The sequence below is a fragment of the Humulus lupulus genome, chromosome 6, assembly GCF_963169125.1.
Source record: "Humulus lupulus chromosome 6, drHumLupu1.1, whole genome shotgun sequence".
Taxonomy (NCBI): domain Eukaryota; kingdom Viridiplantae; phylum Streptophyta; class Magnoliopsida; order Rosales; family Cannabaceae; genus Humulus; species Humulus lupulus.
In genome coordinates this window covers 195,862,312-195,879,672 of record NC_084798.1, presented here as the reverse complement: position 1 = coordinate 195,879,672, position 17,361 = coordinate 195,862,312, and the positions used below count along the sequence as shown (strand labels likewise).

General features: G+C 34.8%; 1 long non-coding RNA gene across 1 annotated transcript; it reads left to right on the top strand.

Moving 5' to 3' along the window:
- The first annotated feature begins 14,800 nt into the window (after positions 1-14,800).
- LOC133782911 (uncharacterized) lies at positions 14,801-16,893 on the top strand. Its single transcript, XR_009870735.1, has 2 exons — positions 14,801-15,396; positions 16,100-16,893. It is a non-coding gene; the product is annotated as an uncharacterized LOC133782911 (long non-coding RNA).
- The last annotated feature ends 468 nt before the right edge of the window (positions 16,894-17,361 follow it).

The window sequence follows — 17,361 nt, the reverse complement described above, 5'->3', positions numbered from 1 at the left end:
TAACTGTTTACACATATTACAGTTCTGTCGAGACAGAAACCAAACTTGTCACGACAGAAACTGAACACAATAAAAAGACAGTGCAAAACAATAAAGAACACAGCAAATTTTTACAAGGTTCAGAAACCCTTTCGGATAACCTACTCCTTGGGGCCACACCCAGAGAATAAAACCAATTAATAAAGAATCACAAGTACAAAAACATTGACTTAAACAAAACAAGACTCCCTCTTGAGATTTGCCGTAACTTGTTGTACTTCTCTTCACTAATCTGAATTTGATTGAAACGCTCAACCACTTGAACTCCCTTCAATGGCTAGCGAGTGCTTGCATCCTCCCGACGCAAGGCTTGTAAAAATCTTCTCCCGAAGACTATAAACGTTGTGTTCAAATTACAATGTGTATTCACTCATGAACATGGTATAAACTCACCACTAAAAACTAAACACACATATTTCTACAAGATCACGTGAATACTTATGATCTTGAATAGAAAGAGGAACTCTCACAAATATTACAATAAAGCTCACGAATAATGCACCAAAGAGTTCACTTTTCTCACTGCCTTTAGAGCCCTATTTATAGAGTCATTTTTCGTGCTCATAAAGGCTGAGAAAGAATTCTTCTAATAAAGGCAAGAATCATAGAAGTTATTCTTGAATGATGAAGAGTTGCCTTTTTTAGAAGATGCTGATCCGACAGATACGATATTGGTGGGGACAGCTCAGACCTGTGTCGGATCAAAAACAAGCTCAAAAAGGAAACTACAATTAATGACATTAAGAACCAGTTTCCTGATTGCAATCCTTGAGCTGCACGAAAATATATAAGCAAATAATCCAAAAACAACTTTGGGTAAGTACCGAATATTTGCAATATACTTTTTCCCTTTATAAACAAAATGAGACAATATAGACTAAATAAGGAAGCACATTATTGTCCAAAATTCACACAAAGGGAAAGTGGATTTCCGAAAATTTTAATAAAGGAAACCAAACAATTTCGAAAATTATAATAAAGGGAAACAAACAATTCCGAAAATTATAATAAAGGGAAACAACTAATTCAACCAATTTTATCTTTTAAGAAAAAGATATTTCTATAAAAATGCCAATTATAGGATTTACAATCTCCCCCTTTGGCAATTTTATAGACAAGAATATCTATTTTTAAAAGATCCCTGCAAAACACAAGTAAGTGCTAAAAACCATAAGAGTCACAAAATGATCAAAAAAATGACTCCCCCTGCGATAGATAACCAAAGCACAATTAACAAAAACCAATATGAAACAGCAGGTCAACATAATCAAAGTGCCAAAAAAATAGAGTGAATTTACTCTCCTCCTCATTGTCTAAAAAAATGCCAAAGAACAAGTAAATGAAACCAAAAGAAGGACATATTAAGTGTTCTTTTACAACTAAAAAAAGTAAAATAGATCAAAGGTACTGGGATCATCATGGGGCAGGAGAGTTGGATGCATTGAGAATGGCCAATGAAGCAAGAATTTTGCGCTGAGTCTCCTCCATTAGAGAGAACCGGTCAGAAAGACTTGTAATCCCTGTCTGGACAGTAGCAAGATCTGTTGGGACATCAGGTGATTCAGTCACAACATTGCCAGAAGCAGGTCCAGCAAGATTAATTCCTTTGACTTTCCGAGCGGTGGATGGAGGATGATCATCTTTGACAGTATAGGTGGGACCAACCAAGGGAGAAGACAAGGTCTCATGGGACTTCTTCAGCGGACGTTGAGAGTCCAAAAGTTTGTAAATGACCTGTGGAAACATCAAGTGTTGCCCCTTGTGTCTGGCACCACTTAAAGACATGATTTGGTCAAAAATAACAGCTGCAAGATCTATGGCGACTCCAGTACCAATTTTGAACAAAAGATAAGCCATGTCATGTGTGATGGTGGAGGAATGTGTGGTAGGCATCCAATTAAACATGGAAATTTTGAAAAGAGCACCATAATAATGAGTGAGGTCCGTGACTCGAAGTGAGGTGCTCGGCTCCCACACCATAGCTTGACCAACCAGTTCAGACAAAACTTGGTCTTTTGCAAATTCAATAGAATCATCAATCTCCACAGGGACGAGATTGAGGGCCTTAGCAATTTCGGACGGGCTAAAATTATACCAATGACCCCTAACATAAACTTTATGGAACATAAAAGAATATTGGTCTAATAACTCATCATCCAAATTTGCATAAAATTATTTAACAACCCGAGGCACAAACCCAGACAAGGATCGCAACCAACCTCTTTCCTCTAAAGTAAGTAATACCCCAAAAACACGATGAGGAGCAAAAAGAAAATTGCGCTCACTAATAAAATGACGATGGTCATAAAATTGCATGTTCTTCTCATTATCATTAAAACAGAATGTAAGAGAATGGGCTTTGAAAGAACCTGAGGTACGGACAGGAGAACCTTTTTGCTTAGCAAGTTTGAAAGACAATTCAGGAAATGCCAATGGAGTGGTGCCTTTTGGGTCAGATGCAACAGGAGAGGCTTCAGATGGGTCTTCTTCAGATTCAGTCTCCTCAGCCAAATCATCAAGAGGAACTTCAGGATTTGGCTCGGTCAAAGAAGGATCTAACTCAGGCTGAGAGTCTTCCGTCTCGAGAGAGACATCCTCCGATGAGGTGCATGGAGGAGGATTGATTTTGGCCTTTAGTTTAAAACGAGATAAAGGAGATGAATCAGAGATGGAGCTGGTACCTTTAGATTGAGCCACTTTGGCCTTCTACCCTTTCTTCGTTCCAACAGCTTTGGTCTTACGTTTGCCCTTTGCCTTGGGTGTCAACACATTAGGAGATAGCAAGGATTCCGAATCATGATCAGATGGATCAGACATAGCTTCAGTGGAAATAGATTTGGACTGACTAGTTGCCAAGGCCAGATTGGCTTTTATTTGACCTTCAGGAGAGGCGAGTGAAACTACCGAGGCTGGGATTGGCTCAGCATCCAAATTTGGGAACGTAACTCCTTTGCTAGAAGCACCAAGAACAGATGAACTTATAGGACCTGAAAGAGCAAGAACCTTCTTTCTTGCTGTGGTTTTAGAACGATGGCCTGGAGTAGGGGAGACAGCAGGGATTGATGCTGGGACTGAAGGAGTGGCAAAGGGAACTGATTCAGGAATTGTCTCCTGCTGAGACTTCATGGATTTGGAGGATGAACCATGACCTCGAGTCTTCATGGCTGCTAAGAGAGAAACAAGTGAAACACACAAAGAAAGAAACCCTAAACACTTTGGTTATATGTGAGAGATTTAACAAGAAAACACTGATGATAAAACAACCAAAGGGAATCCGAATATATAAAGTATTGGTACACAAATGAGCCAAGTTCAAAAATGGGTAACCGAATTTTAAGTGATAAATGCCAAAATATCTCCTTTTTAAAACAAATTTTTTTTCACACCTCACAATTGGAAACTTTTTTGAATATTTTTAGAATATATTGAGATAAAATAAATAAATTGCATCAATTAATTTTTCAAACATGGTAGATAACAGATTTTATTTTTTTCAATTTTTTTATATTATTTTTTATTTCAAAATTGCCGAAAATAGAGTGTAGATTGCCATACCATATGTGTCCATGTAAATGCCAAGTCCTGTTCAAAAGAAACAAGATAACCATATTTTTCACAAATTAGAGAAATGAGTTATAAATCAAATACTAAAAGACCATAATTCGAAAAATATACCAATCACAAAACATATTTGAATCAATCCATTATATGTATGAGTCTTACAGTCATCTTACACAGTCTAGTCAACATGCATGTGTGTGTGCATGTGTAATCAATTTGGCGTTTCTTTTTGGCCTTTTAAAGCTAGGGTCATTGCCTACATATGGCGATTTTAGCCTTTTTCAAATTGTAACCATAATGGAGGCTATAACTCTTATACTGATGGTAGCCCTTTACGCTGGTAGAGTATCCTCCAATATAATTGCTAATTACCTGGTACCAACTTACTCAGTGTCAGCTTTCACACATCAGTATAGATAGCTCTTTTCCAAAATGGAGCCTGAAAAAGAAACTGGATTAGGAATGCTCATACAATGATAATGATTTGATCAAATATGAATTGGATGGTCTATAATTTTTCAAATATGGTTTTTTATTCCAACAAAGTATAGGACTTATAACGATCATTTTCTAAAATACAAAAAATATGCTCATCAAATTTCTTCCAATTAGGACAAGAGAATTACGAAAACACATATGCAAGGCAAGATAATCAATTTATTGGCAATTTCAAATAAAACAAACCCCCAAGGATTTCCTGAGGGAATCAAATCTGACCGTGTCTAAGGCTTTAGTAAAGATATCTGCAATTTGTTTGTTAGTCTCAACATATTCTAAAATCAATGTTTTGTTTTCAACAAGTTCCCTAATAAAATGATGACGAATGTCAATATGTTTGGTGCGAGAGTGCTGAACAGGATTTTTGGAGATATTAATAGCACTTGTATTATCACAAAAAATGGTTAAAGTTTTAATATGAAACCCATAGTCTGCCAACATTTGTTTCATCCACAAAAGTTGAGTACAACAGCTTCCAACAGCAATGTACTCAGCTTCGGCTGTTGACAAGGAGATGGAGTTTTGTTTTTTACTATGCCAGGAGACCAAATTGTTTCCTAAGTAAAAACAACCACCACTTGTGCTTTTGCGATCATCAGTGTTTCCTGCCCAATCTGCATCACTATAACACACAAGGTTAGAATTTGTTTCTTTGGAGTACCAAATGCCTAAATCAAGAGTATTATTGATGTAACGAATAATTCTTTTTATAGCAGTCACATGAGACTCCATGGGGTTCCCTTGGAAACGAGCACACACTCCAACACTGTAACTGATGTCAGGGCGACTTGCAGTTAAGTAAAGGAGACTCCCAATCATACTCCTGTAAAGAGTTGGATCAACTTTCTTCCCATTTTCATCTTTAGACAATTTGACTGCAGTCCCCATGGGAGTTTTAGCAGGTTTAGATGCATCGAGTCCAAATATTTTCACTAGACTTCTTGCATACTTGCTTTGTGAAATAAAAATTCCTTCATCTAACTGCTTCACTTGAAGTCCTAGGAAGAAATTGAGTTCTCCTACCATGCTCCTCTCAAACTCTTCCTGCATTTGTTTCACAAATTCCTGCACTAGAGAATCATTAGTAGAACCGAACACTATATCATCAACATAGATTTGTGCTATCATAATATTTTCATCAACATTTTTGATAAACTGTGTTTTGTCTACTCCCCCTCTCTTGTACCCCTTTGAGACCAAAAATGAGTTAGTCTCTCATACCAAGCCCGTGGGGCTTGTTTCAGCCCATACAAAGCTTTTTGCAATTTAAAAACATGATTAGGATTGTAAGGATCCTCAAAACCTTTGGGTTGTTCCACATAAGCTTCTTCATTCAAAAATCCATTTAAAAAGGTGGATTTTACATCCATTTGGAACAATTTAAAACCAAGAACACATGAAATATCTAGTAATAATCTTATGGATTCAAGTCTTGCAACAGGGGCAAATGTCTCATCAAAATCAATTCCTTCAACTTGAGTGTACCCCTATGCAACTAGTCTAGCTTTATTTCTTATTATGGTCCCAAATTCATCAGTTTTATTTTTAAATATCCACTGTCCCTATAACATTGGTATGACTCGGTCTAGGGACAAGAATCCATACCTCATTCCTTGTGAATTGATCTAACTCTTCTTGCATAACATTGATCCATGATTCATCATTTAAGGCCTCCTTCACATTTTTTGGTTCCAAAGTGGAAGTAAAACAAACAAATTGAACCAAATTTACATACCTCTTTCGAGTGACCATACTCTCTTCAAGATTTCCCAAAATAAGGTCAGAAGGGTGATTCTTTTTTACTCTGGTTGATGGTTCTTTTTGAACGGAGTCAGAGGAAGTAACTGGATTTTCCTTCTCTATTTGCCCAGTTGTTGTTTCGACAGAATCGACATTTGATACGTCAGCAGTGGCTGTTGTCCCCTCCGAGGTTTGTGCTGTCAGATCCGCCATTTCTTTATGATGTTGAACATCAATGAGCCTGTCAATTTCCTCCTCATGGGAGTACTCAAAAAAATCTTTTAAATCATCTACAACCACATTAGCTGATTCCATAATAGTTTGGGTTCTCATATTATAGACACGATAAGCCCTACTATTAGTGGAATAACCAAGAAAAACTCCCATATCACTCTTGGCATCAAATTTGCCCAGATTCTCATGATCTCTAAGAATATAACATAGACACTAGGGCTGTACGCGGTGCGGGTGGTGCGGTTTTTGACCATTTTTTCAAACCAACCCGCGCATGCGATTTTTCTAATTTTCCAAACCGCACCCGCACTGCGAAACTAAAAAATCGCAGAAACCGCACCGCAAAAAAATGGTGCGGTTTGGGTGGTTTGGACTACCGCCAAATAATTAAACTATCATAAATAATCATATTAATATTTCAGCAACACCTAAAGCTTGAAAATAAAAAATAAGAAAACTTTCAACAATACAATAATCTTAATAATGGCTCAACAAAACACCTAAGAAAATACAACAAACTTGAGACTAATAAAGTTACAACAACAACAACTATAAGTCAATAATCTTAATAAAGTTTCAGCAACACACCTAAAACAACATAGAACAAACTTGAGACTAATTAAATTCCAACATCAATATGAAAGATACAACTAAAATACTAATTGAAACATTTGGGAAGAATATTACTAATTGAAACATTATATATATATAGGAACAAATACCATACCTGGAGCGTTCATGGATGAGAGGTGAAATATAGAAGAGAGAAATGGAGAGAGAGAGATGTACAGAACTATGGTGAGAATGAGAGAGAGATGAACAATGGCATTAACATGAACAATTTTTTTTTTCACAGAGCAAAGAAGAAGAACGAGTGGCAAAGGAGGTCCCTACGGCTGAGTGAAAAAAGAGAGTGTTACCCTAAAATTAGTGGGCTTTGGGTTGGGCTTTAACATATTAGACTTAAATAAATATAAAAAAAATAGTATTTTTATAATATGCGGTGCGGTGCGGTTTGAACCGCATTTTAATAATTCAAAACTGCAAACCGCACCGCGCGGTTTAGTGAAAATTCAAACCGCGACCGCACCGCGAAGAATTTCAAACCACATTTTTTTTGCGGTGTGGTGCGGTGCGGGTGGTTTGGGCGGTTTGATGAACAGCCCTAATAGACACCCAAAAACATGAAAGTAGTTAACATTGGGTTTTCTACCTTTCCAGATTTCATAAGGACTTTTGTTTGTACCTGGACGCAGAAAAACACGATTAATTGTGTAACAAGCTGTATTAATAGCTTTTGCCCACAATTTCTTTGTGAGTTTTTTGCTGTTAAGCATAACTCTGGCCATTTCCTGCAAGGTGCGATTTTTCCGTTCCACTACCCCATTTTGTTCAGGGGTTTTGGGAGCAGAAAATTCTTGCAAAATTCCAAACGATTTACAATATTCATCATAAACAGAATTTTCAAACTCCCTACCATGGTCACTCCTTATTCGTACAATCTTTCCAATGTTACAATTTTTTTCAACTCTCAATCTTGTACATAGAGTTTGCAAAGCTTTAAACGTATCTGATTTTTCTCTTAAGAAATCTACCCAAGTAAATCTAGAAAAATCATCTACACATACAAAAATGTATCTCTTACCATTAATACTTTCAACTTGTATAGGACCCATGAGATCCATATGCAATAATTCTAACACATTTGAAGTATTAATATCAGATAATGCTTTATGGGAAATTTTCAACTGTTTTCCCAATTGGCATGATTCACACTTACCAAGCGATTCTTTACCCAACTTGGGTATACCACGGATGAGACCTGCATTAGCAATCTTTTTCAAGTTTTTGAAATTTATATGACCAAGTTTTTCATGCCACAAGTCAGTAATATTAAAACTTGATGAAGATGCATGACATGTGAATTTTTGTTTGAGAGTGTAACAATTATCCAAAGAACAAGACCCTTTGAGAACAATATCACCATTTTGATTTAAAACATTACACTCATCATGTGAAAAATTAACATAAAATCCTTGGTCACAAATTTGACTTATGCTAATTAAGTTGGCTTTCAGCCCATCAACAAGAAGCACATTTTTCAGTTTCGGTAACCCTTCAATGTTTAGAGTACCTTTACCTAAAATATTTCCTGTCATTCCATCCTCAAAAGTTACTACTCCACACTTCAAGGATTTGAAGTTGGTAAGTATGTTGGCATTACATGTCATATGTCTTGAACAACCGCTATCAAAGTACCATGAACTAGATGCATGCATTTTGTGACAGGTAATAGTAGCCAAGCAAACAGAGTTAACTTTCTTGACCCATATTGTTTTTTATTTTGAATTTCTTTTGGTCAAGAATTGATTCACACTACCAAAGTGTTTAACGTAATTCTTTTTGAACAAGTTTAACAGAGAAAAACACTTAGGTCTTATGTGTCCTTTCATCCCACAAAAATGAAAAACTGGTACAAAATGTTCAATGTTTCTTTTTGGAGATATTTTCTTTAGTTGTAGATCTGTTGCAACAGATGACAACTTTGTGCTCTCAGCAGAGTGACTTGTTCCTGCAAAACGATTAGTTGGCACAACAGACGGATAATTCATAGATTTTACAAAAACCGTTTTTCTTGAGGACTCATATCCATTAGATCCTAATCCACTGTAATCACCAACCTTTTTTCCTACAGAAAGAATATCATCCAATATTCCAGATCTAGGATTAAGCATTTTGACACATTTTTGCAAAAACTCAATTTCTTTATTCAAAGAATTAATTTCATCATTTTTGGAAGCAATAATCATCTCAAGTTTTTCAATTTTTTCAACAAAATTTGTATTATTGCTAGCCATTAGACGATTCTCAGAACACACTTTCAGCCATTGATCATATATTATTTTATAAGACTCTTTCAATGACTCCTCATCTAAGTCAGAATCATCAGAATCACTGTCAGAATTCTCATTATTCTAAACAGAATTATTAAGGCATAACACATCCTTGTAATCGACTGAAGAGAAAACCATACCTTTGTGAACAGAGGTTAAGGCAACACTATTTTCCTCCTCATCACTCTGTTCAGAGTCTTGATCACTCCATGTGGCTGCCATGACTTTCTTTTTCTTTAAGGTATTTGCACACTCAGATTGAATGTGTCCAAATCTTTCACATTCCCTGCACCGAATACCATTTTTATTAGTCTCAAAGGGTTTAGAAAAATTACCTTTTTGGTTTTTGGATATGGCCTTTTTGTTTCCCAATTTCTTTATGTATTTTTGGAAATTTTTTGTCAACAGAGCCATCTCATCATCCGAACTTTCCTTCTTTTCTTTAGAAGATTTCAAGGCAATAGATTTTTCCTTAATTTCCTCTGTCTTACCTTTTTGTCTAATTTTTTGGTTTAGTTCAAAAGTTCGAAGTGAACCCATCAGTTCATCTACTTTTATTTTGTCCAGATCTTTTGCTTCTTCAATTGCAGTTAGCTTTGTCTGAAACTTGTCAGGGAAAACTCTAACAATTTTTCGAACCAAAACATTCTCTTCAAGTTTTTCACCAAGAGCAAAATATTCGTTAGCAATATCTGACAATTTCTCATAAAATTCAGTGAGGGTTTCATTTTCATTCATTTTCAAATTTTGTTGTGAGCATAACAAGCCTAGAACGCTTGACATCAGCAGTTCCTTCAAATTGAGTTTGAAGAATTTGCCAAGCATCTTTGGCCGAAACACATGAAGAAATCAATTTAATGTAACATTCACCAACACCATTAAAAATAGCATGTAATGCTTTATTGTTGTAACTGGACAGTTTATCTTCAGCATCAGTCCATTCAAGTTCAGATTTTACCTTAGTTATATCATCGCTTTCTGCTGGAGGAGTCCAACCACTTAAAACAGCTCTCCAAGCCTTTTCATCTTGAGATTTGATGAAGGCTCTCATTCTAACTTTCCAATATAGATAGTTTGAATCATTGAGTAAAGGGGGGAGAGTTATGGAACCTCCTTCTGTTAAAAAAGACATTGCAAGAACAAGAACAACAAACAGAATAAACCAAGATCACACTCAGAAATGAGTGACCCGCTCTGATACCAATTGAAATTCTGTTTTTAGTAATTACCAAATTAATTAAACCAAGTGAATTAATTAAAGTGCGGAATGGTAATTAACTGTTTACACAGATTACAGTTCTGTCGGGACAGAAACCAAACTTGTCACGACAAAAACTGAACACAATAAAAAGACAGTACATAACAATAAAGAACACAGCAGATTTTTACAAGGTTCAGAAACCCTTTCGGATAACCTACTCATTGGGGCCACGCCCAGAGAATAAAACCAATTAATAAAGAATCACAAGTACAAAAACATTGACTTAAACAAAACAAGACTCCCTCTTGAGATTTGCCGTAACTTGTTGTACTTCTCTTCACTAATCTGAATTTGATTGAAACGCTCAACCACTTGAACTCCCTTCAATGGCTAGCGAGTGCTTCCATCCTCCCGACGCAAGGCTTGTAAAAATCTTCTCCCGAAGACTATATACGTTGTGTTCAAATTACAATGTGTATTCACTCATGAACATGGTATAAACTCACCACTAAAAACTAAACACACATATTTCTACAAGATCACGTGAATACTTATGATCTTGAATAGAAAGAGGAACTCTCACAAATATTACAATAAAGCTCACGAATAATGCACCAAAGAGTTCACTTTTCTCACTGCCTTTAGAGCCCTATTTATAGAGTCTTTTTTCGTGCTCATAAAGGCTGAGAAAGAATTCTTCTAATAAAGGCAAGAATCATAGAAGTTATTCTTGAATGATGAAGAGTTGTCTTTTTTAGAAGATGCTGATCCGACAGATATGATATTGGTGGGGACAGCTCAGACCTGTGTCGAATAAAAAACAAGCTCAAAAAGGAAACTACAATTAATGACATTAAGAACCAGTTTCCTGATTGCAATCCTTGAGCTGCACGAAAATATATAAGCAAATAATCCAAAAACAACTTTGGGTAAGTACCGAATATTTGCAATATACTTTTTCCCTTTATAAACAAAATGAGACAATATAGGCTAAATAAAGAAGAACATTATTGTCCAAAATTCCACAAAGGGAAAGTGGATTTCCGAAAATTGTAATAAAGGAAACCAAACAATTCTGAAAATTATAATAAAGGGAAACAAACAATTCTGAAAATTATAATAAAGGGAAACAACTAATTCAACCAATTTTATCTTTTAAGAAAAAGATATTTCTATAAAAATGTCAATTATAGGATTTACATCATTTGACTGTATTTGTATACGTGCCCATTGATGGGTTTAGTCATGAATAATATGACAAAGACCGCTTTGATCCTATATGGATATGGTTGATGGACGAGATTGTTAAATAATACATTTACATGATAGCAAATTTTGAGCTTATAAGGTTATACATTTATAAAGATACATATGTTGCCCAAGTGGGAGATTGTTGGATTAAAATCCTATTTTATGAGCACATATGTATAATGTATAATACTATTATAAAGTGTGATACAAAATTAAGTGACCAATTATATTACAAGTATCATAGGGTATTAAAGTGTCATGAATTTAATGTGTAAAAATAGGAAAGTGAATTTTTAATTTCATAATGGGCAAAATTGGAAATCACTATTTATAAATTAGTGTTGTGGTCCCCTATATATATATATGTATCATTCTATTCCGTCTGTCATCTCATTAATATAGAAGAAAAGAGAGACTCTTCTCTCATAGAGATACATATTATATTATATAGGAAGATCTAAACCCTCTGTACAATCTCCAACAATGGCATCAGGTTGGTGCTTCTGCTCTTATGTTCATCTTCTTCTTTGATTTAGCAAATGATCTATAGAATTATGATTTATGATTTTATATTGAAACTATTTTAGTAACATGATTATGATCTGAAATTATATATTGAACTATTGATATTTATTCATGTTGCTTTAGTATTTTATAAATCCTAATTGTTAGCTCAGTTGATGAATTTGGGCACATAAGTGTTCTCCAACAGAGGGGTAAAGAGGTCATGTGGATTCTCTAGCTCCCTACTCCTAGGAGTTTTTTTAATTTTTTATTAATCTATGTAATTTATAATATTTGAACCTAAATTTTATTTATTTATGAGAAATCACCACAACCATCTTATTTTGGCATAGTAAAAGCTTGCTTCCTTTTGTGTAGTTTTTTTAATAATACTAAGGAGGCTTAATATGACTCACATGCTCATCCACATCCACTTAACTTTTGAGCTCATCTTCTTTTTTTATTTTAGTTCCAAATAAGTTTCAAAATGATTTAACTGATAGTTTGCTTTTCTAAGAAAAAAAAAACTAAAGTCAAATACTTGTTCCTGAGGTGATGAACATGAATGGAGAGTTTAGCTGAGAAGAAGAGTAGAATGGAACAGTGGTAACTTGTAAAATTCAATCTCTGTTGCTTGTTTACACTTAACCCAGCTTAGTTTTTGCCCTTTTAAACTGTCAAAACAGTGAAATGTCATTCCATTAAGTTAAGACATTCTACATAAAAAAAAACCATGTCATAAACTCAAGTATAGGTCCCTTGTCTCATATTAATATCAAGCAGTGCCAATCCCTCTAGTGTATACAAATTTTCTTCTTCTGCAAATTAAGTTCATTTCTGATTGAATTTCATCAGTTAGCGAAAAAAAAACGGTGATGAAAGATATGAGGAGGCAAACCCAAGTTTTTTAGGCTCAGATTGTCATCAAATATGAAGTGGTAAGAAATGGTCTTCATAGGGAGGACTTAAGGGGTGAAATTGTTTCATAATATTTGTAGCCAAAGTCCACACTATTTTTTAGCATAAGAAAAATGCTAAGTCAAATGCATTTATTTTCTCTATTTAATTACACATAAATTTTATTAACAATTTAAACAATATTTTCAAAAAATTGATAAATAAAATTGACAAAATAAACATCAACAATCCCTTTCCTATACTTGAGAGTTGGATGTGATATCCAAATTATATTTGTTATTTACCATCATAACCCTCCCTATACTCCAATCCCAGAATTAGCAACAAGGGCAAAAGCCCCTATGATACTTGTAACATACTTGTAACATAATTGGTCATTTAATTTTGTATCACACTTTATAATAGCATTATACATTATACATATGTGCCCATAAAATAGGATTTTAATCCAACAATCTCCCACTTGGGCAACATATATTTCCTTATAATGGGCAAAATTGGAAATCATTATTTATAAATTAGTGTTGTGGTCCCTTATATATATATATATATATATGCATCATTCTATTCTGTCTGTCATCCCATTAATAGAAAAGAAAATAGAGACTCTTCTCTCATAGAGATACATATTATATAGGAAGATCTAAACCTTCTGTGCAATCTCTAACAATGACATCAGGTTAATGCTTCCGCTCTGATGTTCATCTTCTTCTTTGATTTAGCAAATGATCTATAAAATTATGATTTATGATTTTATATTGAAACTATTTTAGTAACATGGATCTGAAATTATGTATTGAACTATTGATATTTATTCATATTGCTTGAGTATTTTATAAATCCTAATTGTTAGCTCAGCTGATAAATTTGTGCACAGAAGTGTTCTCCAATAGAGGGGTAAAGAGGTCATGTAGATTCTCTAGCTCCCTACTCCTAGGAGTTTTTTTAATTTTTTATTAATCTATGTAATTTATAATATTTGAACCTAAATTCCATTTATTTATGAGAAATCACCACAACCATCTTATTTTGGCACAGTAAAAGCTTGCTTCCTTTTGTGTAGTTTTTTTAATAATACTAAGGAGGCTTAATATGACTCACATGCTCATCCACATCCACTTAACTTTTGAGCTCATCTTTTTTTTATTTTAGTTCCAAATAAGTTTCAAAATGATTTAACTGATAGTTTGCTTTTCTAAGAAAAAAAAACTAAAGTCAAATACTTGTTCCTGAGGTGATGAACATGAATGGAGAGTTTAGCTGAGAAAAAGAGTAGAATGGAACAGTGGTAACTTGTAAGCTTCAATCTCTATTGCTTGTTTACAGTTAACCCAGCTCTAGTTTTTGCCCTTTTAAACTGTCTACATAAAAAAACCATGTCATAAACTTAATTATAGGTCCCTTGTCACATATTAATATCAAGCAGTTCCAATCCCTCCAGTGTATACAAATTTTCTTCTTCTACAAATTAAGTTCATTTCTGCTTGAATTTCATCAGTTAGCGGAAAAAAAAAACGGTGATGAAAGATATGAGGAGGCAAACCCAAGTTTTTTAGGCTCAGATTGTCATCAAATATGAAGTGGTAAGAAATGGTCTTCATAGGGAGGACTTAAGGGGTGAAATTGTTTCATAATATTTGTAGCCAAAGTCCACACTATTTTTTAGCATAAGAAAAATGCTAAGTCAAATGCATTTATTTTCTCTATTTAATTACACATAAATTTTATTAACAATTTAAACAATATTTTCAAAAAATTGATAAATAAAATTGACAAAATAAACATCAACAATCCCTTTCCTATACTTGAGAGTTGGATGTGATATCCAAATTATATTTGTTATTTACCATCATAACCCTCCCTATACTCCAATCCCAGAATTAGCAATAAGGGCAAAAGCGGAATAGAATTTATGGGTATAACTAAGCTCAGAGTTCAGTGTGTTTCGGCATCATTAGTTTAAGAATGAGGTTTTGCTCTCAAGCCTGTTCGGGTCGGGTCGTTCTGAGAGGAATGGCCACCCGTTCTCCTTGATCGCAGCGGAGCTGATGATTTTTCACACCACATCTCTCTAAAACTCTCTCTCTCTCTCTCTCTCTCTATCTCTATCTCGCATGTTGCTTTTATCTAGTCTATATATATTTCTATATAAAAAGTGTGTAGCTCAGAGGCGGTGATGATGTTTTGAGCCCTGAAAATCAGGCAACGAGAAGGATCTAGTTGCCTGGCGGCCGTCGCCGGTCACAGCCATTGGTAGCGGCCTTTCTCGTTGCCTGAATGACTGGTAACTCTGAGCCTGTTGCCTTCCACAATGTTGTTTTTATTAATATATTTATGGGAAATTTGAGCATCTATGCTTCGAAATACTCTTTCGGATTAATAAGCCCTAAATCCTTATTCCTCGTTTTGTAAACCTAACAGTGATGATAATCTCCGTGCATCAGGCAGAGGGAGAAGAAGATTCAGTTGCTTGGCTGGCCGACTCGGATTCTCCGTCGGAAAATGTATGGTTTAGTCTTTTTCCAAGAAGTGCTCCGGCGTCGTTCTCAGCCATAGGTAGCTGTTTCTCTTCTCCCTTTATTTCTGTCTGAGAAAAGGCGAATCTGAGTCTCCTCCATCTAACCCCTCTTTCCCTCCATTTTTTTTTATTAATCTTCTCTTATTTTTGTTAGGTGTTCTTTCTCTGGGGTGTTTTATGTTTCACTTTTTCTTAATGTCTTGGGTGATACAATTTTGAAAACAGAAAAATCTCAAAAAATAATGAAAACCCAATGTCAAGTTTTTGGTAAAAAACAAAATCAAAACTCTTTGGATAGAAAACCATTAAGAATATGAAACTTCTAATAGAATTGTCTAAATAGAACATTAATTTTTTTTTCCCTCTCAAATCAAACTTTCTATTAACACTTTCCTTTTCCCTGTGCTTTAATTTCTATTTAGTAAAGTTGACTGATTAAAAAGTAAGAATAAGTGAGTTATATAAAAAAAAAAATCCAAGAATGTTTATGTAGAATTTTAGCATGGTTTGGTCATCCATGGCAGCACAGAAGTCATTTTAGCTTTAAAACCATAAAATTGACTTTATCTACGGTCTTTTACTGTCACATCGATCATTAGCTTATACAAATTAGTTTGCCAGTCTTGTGTACCTTTAAATCATTAAATTCTTGGAGTTCACTTCAGCAAAAAAAAAAAAAAACTAATTAAATTCATATGAAACTTGCCAATAGAAGTATCATGTTAACACCTTCTGCTTTAGATGTGGGCTAGCCCCCGAGCTCATTTGCCACTGCTTATGGAACTGCTCTTACGTGGAAAAAGCTTGGGTCTGTTATGACTATTATGAGAAGATGGAATTTAAAGCCAGTTAGGACCAAATGGGGTTTGTTGTATCAGGTTTCTTCGCTGCTGACCACTAAAGAGTTTGAACATTTTGTTGTGATGTCCTGGCATGTATGTAATCTCTTGCTGAGTGGTCTCAAGATTTGCTGATGGAGTTTCAAAATACTGCCTCCGAAGAATATCAAATGGACTCCGCTGCCCTGCCTGAGAGTTTCGTCAAAATAAATACTGATGCTGCCATTGGCAACCATGGCTCTTCGTATGGTGTCGAGATTCAAACGGTGTAGTCTTTGGGGCTGCTTATGATTGGCACCAGCTTCCTCAGTCTGTTAATGCAGCTGAAGCTTAAGGGCTATGTCTTGGTGCTCGGTTGGCCAAGAAGCTGAATATCTCTAATGTTGTGCTTGAGTCAGACTGCCTGAGTCCAACAACCAAGCTTATTTGAGGGATGTTTTGTTTGTTCTTTTTTATTGTAACTTTGCTGGTTTTTCTCATGTGAGGCCAGAGGGTAATGCCGCTACTCACTCTTTAGCTAACTAAAATGGCCTCTTTGTCGAAGTCATCTTGTTGTTGGTGGATACTGATAGGGGTTTCTCCCCTGTGTGAGTCATGCTGTCAAAGTTGATTTTCCTCATCACATTTTGTAGCTCTGCTCTGTTAATTAATGCAGTTTCATTTAAAATAATAATAACTATTATTATAAACATAGTATACATGCGTTAAAGCAACCAACCTCTGTTTACATACAAATTTTTGTATAAATATATAAAGAAAACAATCATGCATGATTCCAATATTTACAAAGGGAAATTTTATTCTTTATGCTTAATAGTCTACTATTACCAAAAAAAAATACCATCACTGTTCATTATTTCATTTTGATGCTAAATATTTTCCATCTACTCAAAATACCCTACCAATTCTCCATTATATCAAGAAGACCAAAACCATCACTTCCCCTCTCTCCCTTTGTCTCTCACGAAACTCAGACCAAAACCTTAAATTTCTTGCTGAAATCGCTGTTAGCTGTAATGTCTCAAATTTGTTAATAAGGTTTAGTGCCTTGACTAGTGTACTTGGATGACATAAATAGATTTATATATGGATTTAATTTTATATGTGATTATGTGAAATATATGAGTTATATTAAGATATAACTATTTATCCATGCATATGTGC